This window comes from Macaca nemestrina, chromosome 14, assembly GCF_043159975.1.
Source record: "Macaca nemestrina isolate mMacNem1 chromosome 14, mMacNem.hap1, whole genome shotgun sequence".
Classification (NCBI taxonomy): domain Eukaryota; kingdom Metazoa; phylum Chordata; class Mammalia; order Primates; family Cercopithecidae; genus Macaca; species Macaca nemestrina.
The window spans coordinates 77,769,631-77,796,973 of NC_092138.1; the positions used below are offsets into that span (position 1 = coordinate 77,769,631).

General features: G+C 42.6%; 1 long non-coding RNA gene and 1 pseudogene across 1 annotated transcript in view; both read right to left on the reverse strand.

Annotated features, from left to right (window-relative positions):
* Window positions 1–6,850: 6,850 nt before the first annotated feature.
* LOC105481033 (uncharacterized) overlaps window positions 6,851–27,343 on the reverse strand; it is a 42,554-nt gene continuing 22,061 nt past the window's right edge. The window contains exon 5 of the long non-coding RNA XR_011613089.1: window positions 6,851–7,749. This is a non-coding gene — a long non-coding RNA (uncharacterized lncRNA). The remainder of the gene's footprint in view (window positions 7,750–27,343) is intronic.
* On the reverse strand, window positions 21,043–22,783 carry LOC105481035 (importin subunit alpha-1 pseudogene; annotated as a pseudogene).

Below are 27,343 nucleotides of genomic sequence, written 5' to 3' on the forward strand. Positions count from 1 at the left end.
GGCTGAAGTTCCTCACCTGGGTCATTGGCACATCCTTTATTATAGAGAGAAATCATCATTAAACCATAGAGAGAAAATGGCGCGTAAACAATTGTTCAGTTATTTCTCCTAAATCTATAATCCTAGATTATCATGGTGGATGAGACCAGTCCCCCAAACATTCACCATCTGCTGCATCAATTTTACTCATCTGCGTCCTAATTCCAAAGCAGCTTCAGGACATCTCTTATTCTTAGAAAGGTCAGCCTTACACTAAGTTAAAATCTGCTTTCCCATTATTTCCAGCCTTTGGTCCTGGTTTTAGCTTCTAGAAACACATATCAAGTTTAGACTCTCTTCTCCAAGATGCTTTTGTTTTGTTTTGTTTTGTTATGTTTTTCCTTTGGACCCATTTAGCTGGCTAAACCAGAGTGCCACCATTATTTTTCTAATTTGTCTGTAAAAACAACATGAGGTACCTCATCGAATGGTCTGCTGAAATCACAATACACTGTGTCTGCCTCCCGCTGCTCTATTAGTCTATTAAACTTGACCTTCTAAAAAATGTGGAGAGGGTCTAATTCTGTTTGTGGTGACAAACTGGACACTAATGACCATCAATTTTGGTCTAAGTGCATATGAACAATCTGTTTCATCCTCTATACTGGAATATTCCCCAAGATCACCAAGTTGATGGTCCAAGTTCAAATGCAATAGTATTGTAATGGAAAAACTCCTCTGTGAATCTCTCAGAGCCACCATCACTCTTGGGAAAAGCTTCTGCTGCTTTCGATCTTTGATCACACCATGACAGATCTCCCCAGCTGATTTTTGCATTTGCTGATTCTTCCATAACTTACTGTTTGTATAACTGGTTATTTCTTGTCACCTGGGTTTCAGCCCAAATATCCCACACCAGGGAAGACTTCCAAACCACCTGATCTAGACTCAACCAATTCCCATTCACTGTCCCATTACCCTGCTTCATTGTCTGCATAGAATTTAAAAACGATCTGAAATGGTTTTGTTCTTTGTTTGCATACCATCAAGTAGAAGCCTCTTGAGGGTAGGGATTTTGCTTTGTTCTTGTAGTACCAGCATTAAGGATGCTGCCTGGCCCAGAGCCTGTGCTGAATTAAGAACTTGCTGAATAAGTGTATAAATATCACTTCCTTAGAATTCTAACTGCCCAGCCTCCCATTCTTTCAGCTTTCACAAACCCCAGAATGACGTTGTTCTTCTCTCCTGAGGTTCATGACACATCCATTTTGCCAAACAATTTTTCCTGTTTGATCAGAATTAGGTCCAGAACAGAATTTCCCCAAGTCTCTTCTGCTTCTGGCTGAAAGATGAAATTATCAGCCAAGTCAAGCAAGACAAAATGGATCAGATGCCCTGTGTGAGGCTGAATGAAGCTCCCAGCAGTTACTGCCCCCACATCATTCCTCACAGGGAGAGGCCACATCCCCCAGCTGTCTCCTTTCATCATAGGAGCTCCCCAGCTTCAAGACGGGGCTGGATCTGCTCTGGCATTGTCAAAGCAAGTTTACCATGACCGACTGACCTCCTTCTCCTCTCTACCTTGAGTTCTTGACTCCTGGCTTTAACAACTGACATTAGGCCAGACTCTGATAGCAGTTCCAACCATGGAATTATAATCAATGTGTACCATTGGTTGCATGGGTCAGAAACCCTCAAACTGAAAAAAAAAAAAAAAAAGGGAGTAAATGAAATTCAACAGGGAGTCTCATAGATCCCAGGGCAACAGGCAGGCCACTATTGTTATTGTTATTGTCTCTGTCTCTGTCCCCTGTCCCCTCTGAGGCCACATGCTCTTGAATCCTTTTTTCTTTCTGCAGTACTGAGTCATGCTCCTTTGTTTAACAGCTGGCTTTCACTCCTGGATCATGGTTTCTCTGTTCTCCAAAAACTTTGAAGTACATGTGCTTTGGCTTTCCCTTTGTCATGTTGGAAACTTCCCCTCAAGTCTCTATGACCTTTCAGCTCTGATCCACCACTGATTTACTATAGTCTTTAGCCTGCTGGTTCAAGCCGACCAATGAATTGTCTTGTATTTTAGGTACTTATCTTTGGTCCAATCAGACATAGCTTGAGAGGCCATCATATGGTTCATAGAGATGCTCCCCACAAGAGCAGTGAGTGGGATTTTCTGAGGTAGAATGTAGGAAGGGAGATATCTCAAGACATTCTAATTCACACAGCATGATATCCTTGCTAAGGTGAGTATTTCTTGCTTGGTGCTGTTTTGTTTTCCTAGATTGGAGCCCAGAACAAACTTTTGTACATTCTAGACCCGAACCTCTCTTCCAAAGGTGGAAGGGGACCCCATCTGTGCGGCAGTTAGCAGTTCTCATTCTGCTCTTACTGCTGGATTTCAGTTGCTTCTAGAATAAGCCAAACATACTGTCATATCTACAGACTAACACCTACTGCACTAGATATAGTTGGTCTCAACCATGAGTGGTACCATCACCACAAGGGCGGTACGGAAATGTATGGGAGTAGCTGTGAATTGTCCCAATGACTAGTGTTAGCTGCTGGTCTTTAATGGGAAGGGGCCAAAGATCCTTAACCTCTTGTGGCATATAGGACAGTCCCTCTCAACAAAGATGTGCTAAAATGCCAGCAGTGTCCTTATTGAGGAACACAAGTCAACTGACAGCTCAGCCAATCATCCATGCTTATGCTCAGTACCTTTATTGTCAACTACTATGTTAGTCTAGGTATACAAAAATAAGTGTGTACACCATAGTCCCTGCTGTAGGTTCTCATAGCCTGAAGGAGAAGGGAGTCATATAAACAAACAATGCCAAATGTGAAAATGAAGGAAAGAATTATTTCTAGATTAAAAATAGTCGTATAAGAAAGGTAGCATAATTATAGTACACTATTTGACTCAGCAATGAGAGCTATGTAATCAGAACAAATATCAGTATAACTAAAAAAAGTTATATATCTATTTTGGGACTATGCAGGGAATGAGAAGCGGGGTGGACTTTTTATTAAAAAATGGGATAGTCATCTACTATAAAAGAATAGATGATTCTAAGAAATTGCAGCATAGCTGTATAAGCATATTATTTAGAAATACAGAGAAAAATTCCAGAAGACTTAACTGGAAGAACTGCATTGGCTGCCTCTGGAGGATAGATCGTAAGAACATGTTTGGGTTTTTGGTAATAAATCTTTTCAAATAATGTAATTTTTATCTATGCATATGTATTATCCTTTGATATAAAAATTAACTTTAAAGTTAATATAGAATGATAAGGGCTATCTTGGAGGAATGTACAAGATGCTATGTATATATTCTTAATGTTATTATGCCTCTGACTGGTGAAGGTATGAAAAGGTTTTACTAAGCTAAGTGTGGAGGCCTGTGAAAATATACCAGCAATCCCCAACCTAAGAATGAGTCATGTTCCGAAAGCTTATTTATGTATTCATTTATTTATTTATTAGAATCTCTGTTGGAAAATGCCCTGATTAACATACCTGGAGCAGAGAACTCCAGAAATCCCAGCATTGGCTGCCACTTAGGGTATAGAGGAAATACAATAAATACCAGAGGGAAGGGAATTTGGAGCCTGGGAGAAATCTAGGAGACAGGAGGTCAGGAGAGAGAAAGGAGAGAGAAATGCAACTCAAGAGTAGCATGCAAAGATATAAATGCCTGTGAGGCCACCAGGTGACTTTGGGGTTTCTCAATTTTCCCAGTGTAACTGGTGATTTATCTGTCTCATCTTCCTCCATTTGTAAGTTCCCAATAGGCAAGGTCCACACCTCAATCACATCTGAATCCCCTGCATCTAAGAGGGGACCCTGCCTGTGCTTCCCTAAACAGCAGAGAGTGATTGCATGTTTATTCCTGACAGATGCTATTCTAAGTATTTTCTGTGTATGAACACATTTAGTTCTGACAGACACCCGGAGAGGTAGGTATTATTATCTCTACTTTGCAGAGGATGAAACCAAAGCACTTAGAGACTCAGGAGATCTGACTGAATCACATTGAGTCCATCTGAAATTTTAGCTCTAAGTCAAATACAGCCCCCATTCTGGAGAAACTTTGTTTCTCTGATTTGCAACCTCCCATATCAATATAATTCCCTTTCTTTCTAATTCTAAAAATGTAGTGGCATGAAAGAGAAAAAAAGAGAGTTAATATTTATTGAGCATTTTTTTTATATGCCAAGCATTTTGCATGTGTTATCTAATTAAAACCTCATGATAAACATTTGAAGCAGATGTTAATATATTTCTCTTCATTTCACTGGTGAAGAAATTGAAGGTCAAAAAAATGAATTCCCAGGATCCTATACAGTTTGTTAGTTGCAGAAGTGAAGTTTGAGCCCAGGTCTGTTTAATGACCATGCCTTTCAAGGTAGCCAGCCTCCAAGATGGTCCCACAAGATCCCACCTCCTGGCATGAACCTTTATGAAGTCTGTATTAGTCCATTCTCATGCTGATATGAAGAAATACCCAAGACTGGGTAATTTATAAAGGAAAGAGATTTAATTGACTCACAGTTCTGCATGGCTGGGGAAACCTCAGGAAACTTACAATCATGGCAGAAGGCACCTCTTCACAGGGCAGCAGGAGAGAGAATGAGAACCTAGTATAGGGGGAAGACCCTTCTAAAACCATCAGATCTCGTGAGAACTCACCATCACAAGAACAATATGGGGAACACCCCGCCCCCCCCCCCCACCGCCATGATTCAGTTATCTCTACCTGGTCCCTAATATGACATGCAGGTATTATGGGAACTATAACTCAAGATGAGATTTGGGGGTGGGGGGACACAGCCAAACCATATCAAAGTCCTTTTCCTGGTCATTGTATCAGGGTTGGTCTACGTGACCAATAGAAAAAAGTGGCAGTGATAAATTTTGAGTATAGAGACTATAAGTCATAAAAGACCTGTTGACTTCTATTTGTCTGTCTCTCTTTCAAATCACTCACTCAAGGAAGGGCCAGTTGCCAGGTCATGAGGACCACACTGCAAGAATCTAAGATCTCTTGCCAAGAGCCATCTGAGTGAGTCATCTTGGACATCTTGCAACCCTAGTCAGTCTTTCAGATGACTAGAGCCCCAGCTGACAACTTGAACTTAACTGCAAACCCTAAAAGACCCTGAGCCAGAACCACACATTTAAGCTGCTCTCACATTCCTGACCTTCAGAAACCACATAAGGCAATAAATGTTTTAAGTTGCTAAGGTTTGGAGTAATTTGTTACACAGCAATACATAGCCAATATATCTTGTTCTTCCCTCCGAGGAGGAGTCTGTGAGCCATGCATTTGTATCACTATGGCCTCCTCATCTTCCTGTGACCACTCCCTGGTCTTCTTGAGCACAGAGCTAATACCTGATCTCACTCAGTAGCCATGAAAGAGTAGCCACACATCTGTGATGACTTCTTACTCAAGGTAAGCACAGAGCTGGCATTGAGCACATCAGCACGAGAGAAAAAGAAAGCATTTTCAACTTTTGCCATACTGACCCTGGTTCTGGGGAATGAATTTGGTGACCTACAGAAAGAGATCTCGTTCATCCTGCACACTTATACTTTTGCCACTTCGAGAGAACCACACAGAATGGAATAATTTGTGTCTTGGTAAAACTCGGGGAGTTAAATTTTCAAGGGAAATGAATATAATGCATTTAATTAGGGTTACTGTGACCATGGGCAAACCAGAGCACTTTCCCAAGCCTATTACATTCCTGCTATTGTTGCTTCCAATTTAAACAGCACAAGGAACTGCAGAGTGGGTCTACTCATACTTAAACCATAATCAAAAGAGGGCTGTTTGTCTCTTAAATCAGGAGCCCAGGCAGAGGAAGGAAGAGAGAGAGCAATTGGAACAACCCACTCCCTTCTCTGCCCAGCTCCCTACCCAGCTCCCAGTGGAAAAAAAAAATCCTGGGTTGCCACAAAAGAGGGTGAATTTTCTGTTTGTTAAGATCCTACTTGGCACCAAGCCCTGTGGTCTGTTTTCTCATCAGCAGCTCACCAGAACCCGTTAGGTAGGAATTGCAGTCACCATGTTGACAGACAAGGAAGCGAGGCTCAGGGAGGTGATGCCCTTGTGGGAAGTCACACAGGTCAGTAGTGAATTAGAATTCAAATTAGAAATTTTGCTTAACCTCCCCTTTCCTCCACACACACCCTTAGATGCCCACTGAAGAGATCTAGGTATGCAGGGTTTAAAACCCAGACCCTACCCCCAAAACCAGCAAACTGAAGTCTTCATGGAGCGGCAGGAACAGGCAGTGGAAAGTTGTGGGTTCCCATTCTAAGACCTCTTTGGCTACTTACTATCTGCATGGCCTTAAGCAAATCTCTCAGCCTCCTGCTCAATAATCTTAGGGTTGTTGAGATGATTAAATGAGAAAATACATGTAAAGTACAGAGCAGAATGAATGATTGATTGATTGATAGATAGATAGATAGATACATAGATAGATAGATAGATAGATAGATACATACATACATACATACATACATAGATACATAGATACATAGATAGATACATAGATAGATAAAATGCCTTGCAAAGCGAACAATTTCCCCCTCCTCATTCCTGCCTCCTTGAGTTTTAAGAAACCATGACATAGCACTAGAGACAGAAGTGCCTCAAAGTCCTAAAATTTCCCTATGGAAGAACCCAGAGCAGGAATATAATATGTAGGAACTTTCCTTCCTTGGGACCAGCTACCTCATTCATCAAATGGGCCCGAATTAATTCCCACATCACAGGGTTGCAGTGACAATCAAAGGGAGCAATGTATGTGACAGTAACAGAAAACTCTAAGAATCTTAAACAAGTTATGGCTTTTTTCCTTTATTGTTTACTTTTGGATCTCTATGGCATCACTCCAGTTAAATGTGGTCAACTTGCTATCAGGTCCCATCCAGACCCAGGAACAACTGGGAGGACACACAGTTCGCAAGCAAAAACACACGGGAACCACTCCATCCAACCTTTACCCAAAACCTGACCCCACCCAAATAGGACTGTACCCAACCAGGCCTCCCATGAGTAGGGAAGGTGTATCCTTAGGGACAAGCTAGGTTTTAAGCCTTGGCTTGCCTTTTAACAATTTCTTTTGATGGAACAGGCACAAAATTTGGTTTCAGGAGCCTTCTGTTTCAACCCCAGATCTGCCACCTACTGGCTGTGTAACCTCAGAGAGTCACCTAACCTCTACGAGGCTTATGGTTTTTATCAGGATTTAGTAAGCTAATATGTTTGACTGGTTAAGAATTATGGCCAGGGATAGAGTGGTCCCTTCAGAACTGATTCAAGGAGTTTCAAACTTGAGCCTGGCCTGACATATACTTTGTCCTTTTTACCAAGATATCCAGCACACTGCTTTTTATGACGTTGCACCTCATCCTCTTGGAGATGCTTCCTAAAAAGACCTTCAAAGCCCTTGTGGGATGCTCCTATGGTGTGTCTCTTATTCAGGTCAGAGTACCTTCCTGGACGTCCTGAAGCAAGTCAGTCCAACTTTGCCAAGCTAAGGCTGGGCAATCAAAATGCTGTGAAATACCAGCTTCCAGTGGCCAAAATTCAAGAATCTCTTCTCTTCTCACCTGTGATTTGAAGAGTCTCAGAACATTAGTGGAGTGACCACCTCCACATCTAAATTGTTCCTTCCAAATGTGAAATTCTCTGGGCAGTGAGGACAGTCTCAACCTATGGAACCATGGTGTTCTGCAGACTGGACCAGGTGTCAGCTGCAAAAATAACGGCACAGCAATCACTTCCCAATTCATGGAAATACATTAAGTCAATAGCTGGACATTTTTCAACTTCAAATTTTTTCTTATACCTATGTCACCAGCTAGTGCTTGTCCATGCTAGAATCTGGTATTGAATTATGTCATATATACTGAGCTATTTCAAATTTCATATATCAATATTTTATGGTTTTCAACAAATTATGCAATTCAAGACATAGATCGTGTCAGCTCCCCTGCCCATCTCTGCCTGCTCACAGGTTGAGATACATAGTAGCTGTGAAACAAAGGCATTGACTCACAGATTTTCTTTTTAAAAGGGGAAAAAAGAAAAAATGGCCATATCAACATTTCTTTCTAAGTCCAACTCCTCAGTTTGTAAAATGGATCTCATTCATTCTCATCTACTCAGAGTTCACTCCTGTCGATCTAACGTTCCATTTTTCAGGTCCTCTTTGTAGAAAAACTCTAAAGTAGATCAAGTGCTGAAGCTCACTTAGCACTTGGTCTACTCCTTTTCTCTCCTGAAGTCACTGTAATCAGGTTTTTGGTCCTGCTGTTCTGCTGGAAGAGCTCTTGCAAGGTCACCATGACCTCCATGTTGCAAAATCCAGTGGTCAATTCTCAATTCTCCACTTTCTCAAATTCCCAGCTCATTTTACTCCTTCTTGGACCACTTTCTTCACTTGGTTCCCAAAACATGACTCCTGTGGCTCTCTTCCTGCCTCACCTCACCTCACCTCACCTCACCTCATTCTCAGTGTCCTTCCCTCACTGCCCCTTGTGCCCCAGAGCTTGATTCTTGGGCTGTTTCTCTTTTTTGTTACTCTGTATCTGTTTTTTTTCCTGGAGAATGATGATGATTTTAAAATACTCTTTAAATGCCTTCTGTACTCTGACAACTCTCAAATGTACAGATCCAACCTGGCTCTCTCCCGGAAATCCAGGCTTTTATCTACAACTGCCTCATTGACGTCTCCTCTTGGATGGCTAAATGACATCTTAGACCTAACAAGTTCAAAACCAAACTCTTGTTTTTCCTGTTTTCAATTTCCCTTCCACATTTTTGCTCGTTTTGGCACTGGCAGCTCCATTCTTCCAGGCATCCAAACTCTGAATTACCCTTGGCTCTTCTTTCTCTCACATCCAATCCATCAACAAATCCTGCAAGCTCCATCTTAAAAATGCATCTACCTTTTACCCCATCCACCGTGTCCACTCTTGTTGAAGCCGCAACCATTTCCATCTGGATTCCAGCAACGGGCTCCTGACTGAGCTCTCTGCTGTCACCATGCTCCTTTCACTCTGTTCTCCCCCCAACACCCAGAGTGATCCTGTGAAAAGGGTCTCACATCATATCCCTCCTTTGTCCGATATCCTCTGCATGCTTTACTCCATTGAGCCCTCTGTTCAAATGACATCTTACCAGAGAGCCCTTCCCTGATCACCTTATTAAAAATTACTGATCCCTATTGACCCACTGCACTCCTTTATTCTTACCCAACTTTATTTTTCTTCACAGACATATTTTAAATTCCGTATATCAATATTTTATGGTGTTCCACAAATGGTCTGATTATGTATATCTATATATGTATATAATATTGAGTACCTATAGATGCTAATGCTTTGAACACTTTTCCTTTTTATATTCACTGCTTTATCCCTAGCACCTAGAACAGTGTTTGACTCAAAGTTGGTCAATAAATACTTGTTGAATGAATGAATGAAGTGAATGAATAAATGACCCCAATACAAGAAGTGCCAAAATAGAAGATGAACACAGAACAGGGCATGATGATCTGACTGTAGAGGAGGTCATAAGGGCAGCCTCCTGGGAGAAAGGGATCTGACATTGAGTTGTTTGGCATAAGTTTGAGAACCACTGTCCAATAACAAAGTAGAAATTATGCCCATTGAAGCTTGAACTTGATTCCGGCTCAGACATCACCATTCATAGGCATTCTTTTCTTTGGTAAGGGGACCAGGTGTGCCTGACTTCCAAACACCTTTCCCATAAGAGATCCTGCCTTTGGGTCTTCTTCCCAGTGCCCAGCAGAAATGGGGGCTTGCGACTATCAGTACAAGGCAACTTTAGTGTCCATGGTTCAGCCCACATAGAAAAGGGGCAATAAAGAAAATTTGCTCCAAAATTTTTAAGAGCACATTTGGCCAAATTAGACCTACAGGAAGTGTAATGTTGCTGGAAATGTCCTGTTCTCTTGGAATGGCTGCAACCAATAATGCTTTGAGAGAAAAGAATCACATCCATTCACAGAGGAGGCTCTGGAGAGAGCAGGTTAATTTCAGCAGCTGCCACTAGAGGTCTGTTCACAGCTAGAAATAAGAAGAGGCATAACTCCTGTAGCCTTTTCGGGACTTCTGGAGAGAGCCTCCTTCCCCAGAGTCTGCCCCCAGAACACACTGAGCTCACATCACACCTGCCAGTGCCTCTGCTGTGGTCTTTTTTTTTTTTTTTTTACCCCTCAGAAACCCCATGTTGGGCCTCCCCCAAACATCATGGAAGGACAGAAAACCCCTTAGAAGTACTGACTGTCCTGAGCCATGGCTTGAAGGTAAAGAGATGAGAAAATGCTTCCTGGTGACTAAAAAAACATTTCTACATTTAGTGGTAGCATTTGCAGTTACCCAAAGCAGGTCTTCTTCTTTCATGCAATAAATGTTTCCCTAAATGCCTATCTAAAAATCAAGTTGTTTTCATGCAAAAGAGTTGAGAGCTCACAATCTGAAGAAATACTTCAAGAATCCTGTGAGTAGTGACTTGATAACTCTGAATAATATATCTATTTGATAGATTCCTGCCTTGGGGTTGCTTTAAGTGGCTCTAAGACTTGTCTGTAGATGAGTCTGAAGTATCAATCCTGTGTGCCGTAGAGTTTGGTTATGCATTATATGCAGATCCATTATGTATTTTTTATCAAGGTAAAATTTATTTAGCATAAAATTTGGCTGGGTGCAGTGGCTCATGCCTTGATGTCATTTGGCTGTGTCCCCACCCAAATCTCAACTTGCATAGTATCTCCCAGAATTCCCCTGTATTGGAGGGACTGGAGTGGGAGGGGGGCGTGTAATTGAATCATGGGGGCCAGTCTTTCCTGTGCTGTTCTTGTGATTGTGAATAAGTCTCACGAGTTCTGATGGGTTTATTAAGGGTTTCTGCTTTTGCTTCTTCCTCATTTTTCTTCTGACTAGATTTTAGAAGATATATGGAAACACCTGGATGTGCAGGCAAAAGTTTGCTGCAGGGGCGGGGTCCTCATGGAGAACCTCTGCTAGGGCAATGTGGAAGGGAAATGTGGGGTTGGAGGCCCCACACAAAGTCCCTACTGGGGCATCACCTACTGGAACCGTGAGAAGAGGGCCACCATCCTCCAGAACCCAGAATAGTAGATCCACTGACAGCTTGCACCATGTGCCTGGAAAAGCCACAGGCACTCAACACCAGCCCATGAAAGGAGCTGGGAGGGAGGTTGTACCCTGCAAAGCCACAGGGGCAGAGATGCCTAAGACCATGGGAACCCACCTCTTGCATCAGTGTGACCTGGATATGAGACCTGGAATCAAAGGAGATCATTTGGAGCTTTAAAATTTGATTGCCCCACTGGATTTCAGACTTGCATGGACCCTGTAACCCCTTTGTTTTGGTCAATTTCTCCTATTTGGAATGGCTGTATTTGCCCAATACCTGTACCCTCATGGTATCCAGGAAGTAACTAGCTTGCTTTCAATTTTACAGGTTCATAGGCAAAAGGGACTTGGCTTATCTCAGATGAGATTTTGGACTGTGGACTTTTAGATTAATACTGAAATGAGATAAGAATTTGGGGGACTGTTGGGAAGGCATGATTGGTTTTGAAATGTGAAGACATGAGATTTGTGGTGGCCAGGGCCAGAATGATATGGTTTAGCTGTGTCCCCACCCAAATCTCAACTTGAATTGCATCTCCCAGAATTCCTCCATGTTGTGGGAGGGACCCTGGGGGAGGTAACTGAATCATGGGGGCCAGTCTTCCCCATGCTATTCTTGATAGTAAATGAGTCTCATGAGATTGGATAGGTTTATCAGAGGTTTCCACTTTTGCTTCTTCCTCATTTTTCTCTTGCCACTGCCATGTGAGAAGTGCCTTTCACCTCTTGCCATGATTCTGAGGCCTCCCCAGTCATGTGAAACTGTGAGTTCAACTAAATCTCTTTTTCTTCCGAGTCTCAGATATGTCTTTGTCAGCAGCATGAAAACAGACTAATACATGCCTGTAACCCCAGCATTTTGGGAGACTGAGGTGGGTAGATTGCTGATGCCCAGGAGTTTGAGACAAGCCCGGGCATCATTGCAAAATCCCATCTCTACGAAAAAATACCAAAAATTAGCTGTGTGTGGTGACATTTGCCTGTAGTCCCAGCTACTCGGGAGGCTGAGGTTGGAGGATCACTTGAGCCCAGGTAAGTTGAGGCTGCAGTGGGTTGTGATCTGTACTACAGCCTGGGTGACAGAGCAAGGCCCTGTCTGAAAAAAAAAAAAAAAAAAAAAAAAGAAAACATAAAATTAACCATTTTAAAACGTACAGTTCAGTGGCTTTTAGTACATTAATGATGTTGCACAACCGTCACCACTATCTAAGTCCACTATCTAATTCTATTTTCATCACCCCAAAAAGAAACCTGTACTTATTAAACAATCACTCCCCATTCCCCTTTCCCCCAGCCCCTGGAAACCACTGGTCTACTTTCTGTCTCTCTGAATTTTTCTTTTCTGGACATTCCATGTAAATAACATCATACAACATGTGGCTTTTTGTATTTGGCTTCTTTCACTTAGCATAAAGTCTTCAAGGTTCAGCCATATTATGGTACTTATCAGAACTTCATTCCTCTTTATGGCTGAATAATACTTTATCACATGGCTATATCCCTTTTTTTGGTTTGTTTATCCACTCATCAGTTGATGGACACTTGAGCTGTTCCCAGCTCTTGTGTATTAAGAATAATGTTGCTATGAACATTTTTGTACAAGTCTTTGTTTGAACATCTCTTTTCAGTTCTTCAGTATACATATCTGGGAGTGGAATGATTATTCTATTCATTTTTGCATTCAATACTGAACGCCTACTCTCTGCGAGGCATCAGAGTACAAAGAGGAATAAGACAAAACCCCTCCCTCCCCTCAAGTAAGCTTCCTCCATGTTTTCTGCATGCTATTCATTTGTTCAACAAACACATGCCAGGCACTGGGAGTATATCTGCGATCAAGACAGACAAAGGTCCCAGCTGTCACGGAGCTCACAGTTGAGTGAGCCGATGGGAATGAAGCAAGTAAACAGATGAACAAATAAGATAATTTCAGGGGACAGTGCAGAAGGACTACTTTTAGCTGGATGGCCAGGGGCAGCCTCTCTGAGAAGGTGACATTTGAGCTGAGATCTGAATAACAAGGAGCCAGTCATATGAGAATCCACAGATAAAGCCATGAGGACATGGGGGGAAGCGCATTCTAAACAGAGGGAACAGCAATTGCAAAGACCCTTAAGGGGGTAAATCTGACATATTCAAAGAACTGAAATTTTCTCTCATCCGTAGCCCTCCCTTCCTGCCTCCTTCCTGTGCAGCCAAAGCCTGATCCATGTCTGCCCACTCATGGACCTTACTCCATCTGCCACATCCTATCTCTTCTGTATTTCTTACCTATCCCTCTCTACTGGTCTCCTTTCAGCCATAGTTAAATTAATCTACCCTTCAGTCAACAAAACTAGAGCCCTTTATGGTTCTCTCTGGCCATTGTACCATCTTTTTTCTTCTCTTTAACAATGGAGTGTATCAAAAGAGTAATATACACTTGAATTACCACTTTTCTACTCTCCCTTATTCTTCAACCTTCAGCTATGTGGCTTCAACCCCCACAAACTCATGGACATTGAGTTCCTCAAGGTCTCCTCCTGTTTGTAAAATCTAGTGGGCACTCCTTACCTTAATTAACGCTTAATTATGATGGATACGCTTGAGTACTTCTGTTCTTGAAACTTTGTATTCAATGGGTATTAAACCTCACTGTCTTGCTCCTCTTCATAAGTCTTCCTTCCATGTATCTTTTCTGCTGCCCACTTACCAAATGTATTCTATGGGTATTAAACCTCACTGTCTTGCTCCTCTTCCTAAGCCTTCCTTCCATGTATCTTTTCTGCTGACCACTTACCAAACGTCAGTGCACCCAGGTCATATTTTAGCCTCTCTCGCTCTCATTCTAATCCTTCTCAAAGTGACATCAACCAAACATTCATGGTTTTCAATGCACTGCATCCTCATTATTCAAGAATTTCCCTACTCACTAAAATTTATTTGTAACCACCAAATCAATACTCTGGGCAGTGTCATGGTCATTCATGAACATGAACAGAGCAGCTAAGGTTGAACAAGGCAGCACTCCTCTTTTAGCTTTTATACTGCAAACAACTATCTTTCATAATCTATTTAGGACACCCTGTCTTTTGTTTTGCTTTTTGTTTGTTTTTTTGTTTTTTTGCATTTGTGTGCATTTTGTTGGTGATTTGACTGTTCAAGATGGCCCTCAAGCACAGTGCTGAAGTGCCAGCTAGTGTTTATAAGTGCAAGATGATTATGATGTTCCTTATAGAGAAAATATATGTATTAGAAAAGCTTCAGTTAGGCATAAGTTACAGTGTTGTTGTCCATGAGTTTAATGCTAGTGAATCAACAATATATATTAAATAAGGCATCTTTAAATGGAAACACACATAAAACAAGATTATGCACTGATTAGTCGACAAAAATATTACAACCAAAGGCTCACAGGAACCTAACCCCATATTTCCCCTAGGAACAATGGCTCAATGTTCACTAATTCAATGTTTTTGGTGACTTTGTAGAATATGACTACCTTGAATAAAGAGAACCAACTATGCAATCCAAACCACAATGTCCCTAACGGCACTTTATCTTCAGCCCAAACTTCTCGTCTTTTGTAAACCCAAATATTCAGTTGCTTACTGAACAGGTCTCCTCAATTGTCACGAAACACTTTAATTTGGCACATGGAAGCTAGACTTGCATCTTCATCCCATTCTTTCCCCAACTAACCTATTCACCTTCCTAGTTTCCTTGTCTCTACTATCGACCTATCTAACCAGTGATTTCAGCCACCATCCCAGAGTCCTCCTCACTGTCCCATCTCCAAAATCTCTGCATCAAAGCAGTCTCCAAGTCTTCTGCATTCTTCCTCCCATGTCTTGAGTCGGTCTTCTCTGTCCCATTACTCTTGCTTCTGCCTCACAAGAGTACTATATGCCTGCCAGACTACTATCATCCTTGGATTTCTGAAGGGCCTCCTACTTCTCCTCTTCTAATCAAGGCTTCATCTTTCTGCCAGAATTACCTTTCTACCATGCCAATTCAATCCTGTTGGATTAATCTTACAGTTTAAAATCTTCACTGGCTTTCCATTGCAAACAATGTCAAGTCCAAACTCCAGCCTGGCATAAAAGGACTTCCCCCAGCTGGGTTCTGACTACCTGTCCTGCCACCTCTCCATCTGATCCTCACATCATCTTTTCTCTAGCAGAAATGAATTTCTTTGCTGTTTCCTAAGCATTCTATAGTTGCATGTTGTTCTCTCTGCCTTGAATATCCTTCTTTCTCTGACTTGACCTTCCATTCTGATATACTGTATCCTCTTAGAAGACTTCCTATTCTTTTCCTCACTCCTACCAGACTGAATTAAATGCAGTCTTCTGTCTTCTCCAAACTTAAGTGGGTTAGCAATTACCTTTACTGTTCTGCAAGAGAGAATGGGCACATGTCTAGTTACTTCTATATCCCCAGGGTGGCACTCTTCCTAAAGGTATACCCTTGGACAAAAATGTTAGCTCATCTGAGCCTCAAATTCACTTTTGCAAAAATGGATTAGTCCTACCCTCCTCAAATGGCTCTTGTAAAAACAAAATGAACAGTGCCCTAAAACAAAAACAAACAAAAAATTGCCCAGAATTTAGACCCCAAAAAAAAAAACCCACTCAAATCTTGCTAGTACTTTTGCCTCACACATTTCAGCAAGAATTCCCCATCATCATCCAACTATGCCCCAAAAGACTTCTCCCCAAGACGTCTTTATTTTCACCAACACCATCCAAATTACTCACACTTTAAACCCGTCTTTTCCCCATTTCTGCCTATATTCATTTGTTGTTCATGGAGACTTGTTGAATTTTTCTTTCATATTTCTAGCAACATCTTCTTGTCCATTTCCAATGCCACCTGTCCTACTTTAAGAACAAATGGACTCAGTCTTGTACTATTCTTTGCAATCTTCACTGGTCATCCTGCTCCCACTTCCCCCAATCCTCTCCATTCCTCCTGGTGCTTCAAGTTGCACCATGGCAAAAAGCTCCCCATCTACTCACACAGGAGTGAAATGTGCAGGGTGTGATGGTAAACAATTGAGTGTCAACTTGATTGGACTGAAGGATGCAAAGTGTTGTTCCTGGGCGTGTCAGTGAAGGTGTTGCCCAAGGAGGTTAACATTTGTGTCAGTGGACTGGGAAAGGCAGACCCACTCTCAACCTGGGTAGGCACAATCTAGTCGGCTGCCAGCACAGCCAGAATAAAAGCAGGCAGAACATGGAAAGACTAGACTGACTGAGCCTCCCAGCCTACATCTTTCTCCCATACTGGATGCTTCCTGTCCTTGAACATCAGACTCCAACTTCTTCAGTTTTGGACTCTGGGACCTTCAACCACAGACTGATGGCTGCACTGTCGGGTTCCCTACTTTTGAGGTTTTGGGACACAGACTGGCTTCCTTGCTCCCTAGCTTGTAGATGGCCTATTGTGGGACTTCACCTTGTGATCATGTGAGTCAATACTCCCTAACAAACTCCCCTTTATATATACATCTATCCTATTAGTTCTGTCCCTCTAGAGAACCCTGACTAATAAAATGGGCAATAAATTGAAAGCAGTCCAACAACCATGACCAAAAAGCATTGCTTGATGACTTCCTGAAGCTGGAGAGATTATCTTTTTCCATGTGTCCAGTTCAACATTTGGCAATGTTGTGCATGAATTACAGAGAAGTGATGTTAACCAAATTGCATACAACAAAAAGAGGAAAAGCAAATACAATAGGTGCTTTTCCAGCCTTCCAGAATGTTGCATAAGAATGAATAACATGTTGTGAGTAATGACAAATTCACTTTTTATTCAGATTCCAAAAATCAAATACTAGACCAGAGTGCTCTTGCTTAAAAATATTAAGAGCTCTAACCAAGTCAAGCCTGTAGCTAGGAATACAGGCACGCGCCACCACACCCAGCTAATTTTAAAACCTTTTATAGAGAAGGGGTCTTGCTATGTTGCCCAGACTGGTCTTAAACTTCTGGCCTTATGTGAACCTATAGGGTAATATGACTACGAAAAAAAAAAAAAGTGTGTCCCATGAGCATGGTGTTGCAAACTCAGGAAGTAATAGACCTATTGTTTTTAGCTCCAAGCAGACAATACCTGGAATGTATGGGACCACATTTGAAGAGGAACATTGGCCAATTGCAAGGTATCCTTGAATGAGCAATCAACATAAAGAAGGGTGAAAATATCAGCAATGGAACACATACAGCACCATTTATTTCAAAATTGTAGAGTAAGCCTCAGATGAATCTGTGTTACATCATTATACTAAAGACCAATTTTGTTCAACATCAGTAAAAAGCAATCATTTGAAAGACAGATAATATGAAGAGTCGCTTTGGCTGGCTTAAACGTGGCACCTCACCCTTGCCTGTAACTCATTGCAATTGCTTCTTCATTTGCATAAATAGTCATTGAGGTTTTTTTTTTAATTTAACTGAAAATGTAAAAAAAAATCAACCCTGTTGTCAATCAGACTGTAATAAATAATGTTTCTATGTAAACAGAGTCAAGGCTACATTAGAGCTAAAAAAGTTACCTCTGGGAGATTACTATTATTACTTTTTTACCAATGACATCCCAGTCCTATTTTATTCTTCCTGCTTCCTCGGCAAGAATTTCTCAGATACCAAGTTGCTGAATTGTCCTCACATTCTAATAACATCTAATACAAAACTGGCTCTTGTTTCTCTAGTTTTTCCTTACAATCACCTAGCCTAAACCCAAATCCTTCAATAAGCCCCTCCAGTGCCCGCTGATTGAAAAACCATGTGCTCTTCCTTACTGCAGCAAGATCAATAAACCTACATGTGTTTGACTATAGGTGTGTTCCTGGCAGTCTTTGACTAGTGGGCTTCAATACATCAAATATTTATTGAGCATCTACTATGTGCTAGGTACTGTAGTAGGTGATGGGAGAAAGTAAGGAGTTGATTAAAGATTAGAAAATGGAGGAATCTGGGACAACTCCAGAGCAACTGATGACAAGAAGGGAAAAAAGAAATGAGTAACTAACCCAGAGTAGTAGAAGTTGAGCCAACTGTGTACAGGGCATCTGGCCTTCCCTTATCTCCCATTGCAGGTCCCTGCTGAGTAGACACAGACTCTGTACCAAGTGGCATGGAATAGAGGTAGACATCAGCCCCGGGTGGGAACTGTCTTTTAGACTAGGAGCCCTTGACTTGTGTAGCCTTTATCGAAAAATGATGAGTTAGGCCTATTATATTCCTATGTAGGATGTTGAGCTAAAATTCACATAGGCCAGTTCCCACTGACAGTGAAGTCAAAAGGACTATGAAGCATTGCCCCTCTGTAGAGGGAACTGGGTGGCCATTATGGACTGTCTGCAACTGAAGGAGGAGAAAACAGATCAGTAGACAGGCGAGACTAGAGATCATGTGCAGAGAGCATCAGAGATGTCTAAAGTGAGGTCATGAAGCCCTCAAGAGATAGAGCAGCCTTTTTGTGCAATGATATTCCCATTCACATCTCCATGGGGTCTGAATGAACTTGGGTTCCTTTCTTGAGTCTTATGTGCCCTGTCTTTACAGTTGGTACCCCTTTTGTTGAATTAGCTCTTATTGCCACAATAAGAGCCCTAACCAAGTCAAGAAGGAACAAGAGATCTTTGCTTTTTTGGGGACAGGGTCTCACTCTGTCACCCAGGCTGGAGTTCAGTGGTATAATCATGGCACACTGCACCCTTGAATTCCTGGGTTCAAGTGGCCCTCCCACCTCAGCCTCCCAAGTAGCTAGGACTACAGGCACACGCCACCACACTCGGCTACTTTTAAAACATTTTGTAGCGATGGGGTCTTGCTGTGTTGCCCAGGCTGGTCTTAAACTTCTGGCCTCAAGCAAACCTCCCCTCTCAGTTTCCCAAAGTGCTGGGATTATAGGTGTGAGCCACCACACCCAGCTGAGATTTTTAAACATTACAAGACTAGTAACCTAAAAGAGGAGAATGAAGGGAAGTAGAGTTCACACAGCAGCCTCTGAGTTTAGCGTGGAACCATCTAGGGACCGGAATAGATGATGAAGGCAGGAAGAGGTTGGTGGTGGAACTAGTGATGTGCTAGGTGGTATCAAGCCTTGTTGCTGCCATTGTCTTGCCTTTCAAGATGTAGCTTGGGAGTCAACTCCCTGGGGAAGCCTTCCCTTGCGTCCTCCAGTCTGAGATGAGAACTTTCTTCCCATGTTCTGACAACACCTTGGTTTACCACCTCAAAGCCCTTACCACTCTGCATTCTGATTACTAAAATTAATTCTGTCTGAATGTCCTCTAGCCCGATGGTTCCGAACTGGGGGCAAGTTTGCCCCCTCAAGGGCTACTTTACAATGTCTGGAGGTATTTTGCTTGTCATAACTGGGTGAGGGGAGTTACTGCTGATAAACATCCAACAGCACACAGGACAGCCCTTGACAGCAAAGAATTATCTTGCCAAACATGTTAATAGTGCTGAGTTTGAGAAACCTTGCTCTAGGTCAGTACTATTACTTTTGGTGACAATAGAAATGTTCTGTTATGTGTGCTGTCCAATACAGTAGCTGCTAACTGCATGCGGCTACCATGCCCTTCACATTTGCAACTAAGGAGCTTTTTCTTTTTTTGAGACAGGATCTCACTCTGTTGCCCAGGCTTAGAGTGCAGGGGTACGATCCCGGCCCCACTGCAGACTCGACCTCCAATGCTCAAGCGATCGTCCCAAATCAGCCTCCCAAGTAGCTGGGACTACAGGCACGTGCCACCATGCTTGACTAATTTTATTTTTATTTTTTGTAGAGATGGGGTCTCCCTATGTAGACCAGGCTGGTCTCAATCTTTTGGGCTCAAATAATCCTCCTGCCTCAGCCTCCCAGAGTGCTTTAATTTTTTTATTTGTATTTAATTTTAACTACAGTCATGTGTCACTTAACAATGGCATCGCATTATGAGAAATGCATCATTAGGTGATTTTGTCATTGTGAGACCATCCTAGACTGTACTTAAACCTTGATAGTATAACCTGCTATACACTTAGACTATGCAGCGTAGCCTATCGCTACCAGGCTACAAATCTGAGTAGCATGTTACTGTGCTGAACGCTGTCAGCAACTGTAATACAATGGTAAGCATTTGTGCATCTAAACATATCTCAACCTAGAAGGTACAGTAAAAATACAGTATCATAATCTTATGGAACCACTATCATATATCTGGTCCTTAATTGACAAAAACATCATTATGTGGAGTCTGGCTGTTATTTGAATTTTTTTTTTTTCCCCCTGAAACAAGGTCTTGCTCTGTCACCCAGGCTGAAGTGCAGTGGCTTGATCTCAGCTCACTACAGTCTCCACCTCCTGGGTTCAAGCAATTCTCCTACCTCAGCCTCCTGAGTAGCTGGGATTACAGGCACTTACCACTATGCCTGGCTAATTTTTGTATTTTTAGTAGAGACGAGGTTTCATCATGTTGGCCAGGCTGGTCTCGAACCCCTGACCTCAGGTGATCTGCCCGCCTCAGCCTCCCAAAGTGCTGGGATTACAGGTGTGAGCCACCACGCTTGGCCTTGTAATTTGAATTTAAATGAGCACTTGTGGCTAGTGGCTACCGTGCAGATCAAGCCTCTCCTTCCTACTCCTCCAAGTGGCCACTCCTGTCTCTCAGCAGCACTTGCTATAGCTACATTTTTACACTTGTGTGAGCATTTGATCCTTTATCCCCCTCAGTAGATTGGAAGTTTTCTGTGGGCAGGAAACATGCTAACTTGTTCACCTATTTTGTTTTTTGTTTTTTTCCTTTTTTTGGAGGGATGGATTTTAATCTTTATTTACAGCACACTGCAAGATATGAAATTCCACAAAGAAATAAGAAACCCATTCAGAGGACAAGCTTTATACAGTATATACAGGTTGGAACTGTTCAAGTATAGTTTCAGTGTAAAAAGTGCTACAATACCAAACCATATTTAAAAGAGTTCTTTGTAGAGAAGCGGTAAGACAAACTTATACCAAACGTAGTACACAACAAATTTATGCCTCAGCTACATGATCTAAAAGTTAAAGTTCCCAGGAGTCCCATCCTCAACTTGGAAGGTATAGCCTTCAAAGGTAGTTTCTGGCACCACATTTTCATCTTCCTCTTCCTCTACAGAGAAATCCTTAATAAAGCTTAACAAAGCCTTATACACACTCATTTTCATGGTTTCGTAGAGCTTCAATTTTGTCTAAGCCCCCACATTCTTCAATCATCATACTAAGTTTCTCAGTTTCACCTCGTTTCTCAGCAGCCTAAAAGATATTTGAAATGGCATCCAGGATAAGCAGAATAACCTTGGTATCTTTCGCATTTAAGAGTTTCATCAGCATGCCACAATGAATGAGGTACACAATCTGTTCAACTGTTTCGCCACTGATATAGTTGGTCACAGCTCATACAGCTTCCTTTTGTGTCCTAAGATCTGACTTAGAACACTGGCAAGGAATAGGACTAATCCGTGATTCACAACTTGCTGTATCCGGTCCTGACGGCCAGCTGTGATGTTTGACGTTGTCCACGTAGCTTCCTTCCGAGTGTTAGTTTTGGGGTTGGTGAGCAGGCTGGGAAAGACAGCAAGTGCTCCCGCATCGATCACAACCTGAGTGTGTTCATCTGTTCCAGTGACAATATTCCCTATGGCTCTTAGTGCAGGAGTCACAATTGGCAATTCAGAAGCTCCTAGAAGCTTCACAAGTTAGGGCACAACTCCTGTTTCCATGACGATGTCAATTCATTCATTTGGACCATCAGTCAGGTAGGAAATAGTCCAGTAGGTATCTGCTAATACTTCAGGATCATCAAGATGCAGGAGTCGAACTCAGGTAGGAAGAATTTCCTCAACAGCATCTAACACAGGTGCAGGATTCTTGTTGCAGCAAAGATTTGAAAGTGTCCAGGTAAGATTACGTAAGTTACCACATGCTAAAGATGACATATCAGGAACTGCAAGAAGAGCCAACGGTAGGTCAACTGCACCGTACTTAGTAACCAAGTCTTGGAAAACTGAACTATCACATGCAATGTTTCCTGGAGCCGATACAACTTGTCCACTGATGTGAGCATGGGGAGATGCCAACAGAGAAATGAATGCTAGGATGGCACCTCCAACTACCACAACCTTGGCTTGTTCTGATTCCCAGAAGCAATGTTAGTGAGCGCCCAGGCAGATTCAAACTGAATGGGACTACTATCAGTTCTGCCCAAGAAAGACACACATTTTGGAATCAAACCAGCCCAGATTAAGTTGTCTTTGCAGCGGGGGTTGGGCGGGGGGGGGGGCCTGTTTTCCTCTAGAAAGTAGTTTCCTGGCAGCTTGAGTCTCTTGGAGCTGACTTTCCACATTGTTGCTATTTATGCCTTTGACAATGTCATCAACAGACCAATTTACAGCGCTCTGGTTGTTGTGGTTTTTCTGCAGCAGAGAAGTAGCATCATCAGGAAATGAGCTTACATTTCTCCTCTTCAGCATCTGGTCATCCTTAGCTTTCCTCAGCTCCAGATTGACTTCTATTCTGCAACACCTCATTTCTGTATGTCTTTTCCCTTGTTCTTGAATCTGTAAAGTCAGGCAGCTGGGTTCATCTTTCTATGTTAATGCCTAGTACAGGGCCTAGTACTAGATGGGTTCTCAGTACACATGTGTGAAATGAAAGCATAGCCAAAGGATGAATGGCCAGCCAGGGAGTATGTTAGTGACAGTTCTCCAGAGAAACAGAAGAAATGGGATATTTTACAAATACATATATGCACATAATATACGTATTTTATATACACTATACATATATATGTTATACACACACACACATATACATACACATATATATAAGGGATTTATTTTAAGGAGTTGGCCCATGTGATTGCAGAGGCTGAGAAACCTCCAGATCTGCAGAGTGAGTTACCAAACTAGCAGTGCGAGAGAGCTAATGGTGAGCTTCTAGGCTGAAGACTGACAGGCTTGGGACCCAGAGAGAACCATTGTCCAGTTTGAAGAAAGTACTTAGGTAGGAAGAAGTCTCTCTTATTTGGAGGAGGGAGAGCCTTTTGTTCTCTTCAGGCCTTCAACTGATTGGATGAGGCCCATCCACATTAGGGAGGGCCACATCTGCTTGACTCAGCCTATGGATTTAAATGCTAATCTCATCCAACAACACACTCACAAAAGCACCCTGAATAATGCTTGACCAAACATCTGGGCACACCATGGCCCAGACAAGTTGACACGAAACTAACCATCACAGGGGGTGACAATTTTCCTTGCTGAGCTTGTGTTTAGGTAAAACTTTATTATAATTAGGCAAATAGTTTAAAGTTTTTTTTCAAAGGACTTACGGATCCTAAATTTCCGTGGGCTTAGCCCTGATCTCTTTCCCTAGAGACAGGAAGGAGCAAAGAAACAGTGTAAATACATCAACCCTGGTTCAGCCCCTGGTGTTCCTCATGGGACACGAATTCCACAGTGGCTGCTGGGGTGATGGGCTGCCATGACCTACTCAGGTATAAAGTGGGAGTGAGAAGACCACCAGGGGCTGGGTGCCATGTCCTTAAAATTCTGGACCATAAAATTCTGGGTCCCCGGTCATTTCTAGATATGGTCATTGCTAACCCTCAAATTGTTGTTTTGCACAAAAGCAAATGTGTTTTCACAAACAAGAGGGTTTGCTATTTCAAAAACTCAAAGACTCTGCCCTTCTAGCTCAGAAAGCTACCATCCTAAGTCCACCTCCGACGCTCACGCTCTTTATGCATGGAACCAAAAGTCTGTGGCACACTCCTGCCACCTGGTGGCAACATATGAAAAGTCATGCGAAGGCTTAACCCTGAGGTTCTGATATGGCCAAAACACAAGACAGAAAGAGCAGGCTTGGAGACTTGCATTAGTGAAACAAAATTATAAGTTAATAGGACCATAAACCTGGAAAGAAATTTAGTGATTACTGAGTTCAACTATGTCAATTTCCAGATGAGGAAACTAAGGTTTAGAGATACTTTGTGACTCACTTGAAGATATTTCAGAGCCACGGCCTCATCTTCTCCCATTAAATGCAATTTCCCCTTTAATCCACCTCTTAAAAAAATGTCCTTACTTCGTGCAAGTGAAGTCTTGATTAATTGGCAGAATGGTGAGCAATTAAATATAATTGCAAAATCAACCAAAGGGACCAATTTCTGTTACGACCCCTGTTTTGTAATGAGCAAAGGTCTTTGTACAGACACTTGTTCAGAAGTGACAATTCTGCCAGAGATGGTTTGCAATGAACTTACTCTTTCAATTTGAACAGAGACGGATGTGCATCAGCAAAATCAAGGAAGTGATCACTCCCCTCTACAGGAATGGGATATCACCTTTTCATTTTCATGGATCAAATACAGACTAAATATTGCTGTTTCGCTAGCTGCTGTGCTAGGTGCTGGGAATACAATGAGGAGAAAACCAGAAGAGAGTTTTGCTTTCATGGAGCTCACAGTCTGATAGGGAAGACGGATGAGTTAAAATGCAACTACAGTTATGCATCACATAACGACATTTCAGTCAATGAGGAACTATGTATACAACAATGGTCCCATAAGATGATCATGGAGCTGAAAAAATCCTATCTAGTGATGGCATAGCTGTTGTAATGTCATTACACAAATGTTTGTGGTGACGTTGCTGTAAACAAATCTACTGTGCTGCCTGTCATATAAAAATGTACAGTAGCCGGGCGCTCTGGCTCACACCTACAATCCCAGCACATTGGGAGGCCAAGGTGGGTAGATCACTTGGGGGCTAGAAGTTCAAGACCCTGGCCAACATGATGAAACCCCATCTCTACTAAAAATATAAAAATTATCCAGGAGTGGTGGTGCACACCTATAGTCCTAGCTACTCAGGAGGCTGAGGCACAAGAATCGCTTGAACCCAAGGAGGCGAAAGTTGCAGTGAGTCGAGATTGTGCCACTACACTGCAGCCTGGGCAACAGAGTGAGACTTTGTCTCAACAACAACAACAACAAAAGTATAGTAATGTCCTAGGCTTTCACACTCACTCACCACTGACTCACCCAGAGTTGCAAATTCCAGTCCTGCAAACTTTATTTATGGTAAGTTCCCTATATAGCTGTACCATTTTTTATTTTTTATACCACATTTTTACTATACCTTTTCTATGCTTAGATAAGTTAGGTACATACATACTTACCATTGTGTTACAATTACCTACAGTGGTCAGTACAGTAACATCCTATACGGGTTTGCAGCCTAGGGGCAATAGGCTAAACCACGTAGCCTAGGTTTCTAGTAGGCTGTATCGTCTAGGTTTGTGTAAATACACTCTAGGAAGTTTGCACAACAATGAAATCACATAATGACACATTTCTCAGAACGTGTCCCTGTGGTTAAACTATGCATGACTGTGCTGTAGAAGGTGGTAATGAGAACACTGTATGTGGGACCAGGGATAAGAGTTGAGCTAGGACTGGAGAAGATAGCTGTCAACAGAAACAGAATCAACTACAGTCCCTGGTACCAGACAGGGAGCAGTGTCTGATGGAGCCAAATTCCAAATGTGGTTGATGCCAGACCAGCCAAGTATATAGTGGCAGCACCGCCAGACTGGAGAGTACAGTGGGAGTGGGCATCAAGAAGACCCATACAGCCCATTAGGCTGCTTGGTTATGGGGGGCTGGCCCCTGGCATGCCACGTGCTGGATGTGGTAGTCACCAGAAATAGAGGGGCAGAAGGAGGCAGTAGCAGAGGCTGGACTGCTGAGTCCCTGCTTGGGAAGTCCCACAGCCTGGCTGAGGAAGACAGTGTTCATGCACACCCCGTTTCTGTCAGGATTGGCCCAGGGACTTGCACTAGGCTGAGCCAGCAGGGAGTGGGGCAGCCGGCACAGGCAGCCTCTGTGTGGTGAGGGCGCCAGCAGGGCCCAGATGGAAACTCTGACTGTGGTGTTAATTCATTCGTCTGTGGTTTTCTGTTCAGGCAAATACCAGTCTCTTGTGGGTTTGTTTAGCTTAAAGCTATTGGCTGTGTGGGGCTAAGGTTCTACATCCTTGATTTCCAAGTCCCTGTTCGGCCAAGTTTAAAGGAAGGGATGATCAAGGTGCTGGCTACTGAGAAGGACATCATAAAGCTTCGGAGAGCAGCTGGGGAAACCCTACTTATTTACCCCCGACCTGAGGTACAACCCGGCCTGGAAATGCATTCTGTCCTGCTCATAATACAACACAAGTGTGTGAGGTTTCAGGGCGGGCCGTGAGCCTATGTCCTCTAACATGTCTAATGCAACATCTTCTTGGGGAGAATATTGACTCTTCCAGGTGGAAAGCTGGCGTGGAGCCAGGAAAGGTGGCAGATGGAGCTTGGTTGATTCATGGTACCATAGCATCTTGTCCGTTTGTTGGATTGAGTATCCCCTGAAGAATTTTCCACACCCAAACCTGCCCTGGGACATTCAGTTCAACCCTCGGCAGTGAACTTTGGCCCAAATAGCAAGAGATTTGCTTCCACCGAGGCTTGGCCACAGACCAACCATGTGACTCTGAGATAGTTCTCGCTCCGTGACTCAATTTCCTCGGCTACTCTTAACATGATTTTCAACACCGAAAAAATAAGAACTATTGCCGTGGCCAAAAATAAAAACTAGATATTAGTTGTGCTAGATATTAAATGCCATCCAAGAGACAGTAAATGTAATGGCCCCAAAGTGGTTTCAGGTCTCTGAGAGGAATTTACTCCCCAGCTTTGGAGAAGCTAAGTGCTGCCCTTCTATTTCTGTCCTGCATTCGGAAAGTCATAAATAGTTAACAGCTTGAGTCCTTTTTTAAAACCTCCCAGGGGCATCTAAAAATAGACTCTGGGGGCTCCATGCCTATTTCCTCAGGTCCTCCTCTTAATCTTTCAGTATAGGTGGTATTTATTGTTACTGTCACCTATGGATTCACAGAGACAAAAGCAGTGAGGCTGGAAGGCAAAGAGAGGAAGCTTTTCCTGGGGGGAGGGTCTCTTGGGAAGTGGAACCTAGCATCGATACAGGGATGAGACATGTCACCTCTCCTTTCCTTGGTTTCCCTGCTAGTAAAAGGGGAGAGAAGGAGAAGTCTCGCTCCCCAGGGTGCAGTAAGAATCAACCCTCAAGTAGAAAGCTTCAACAGACAAA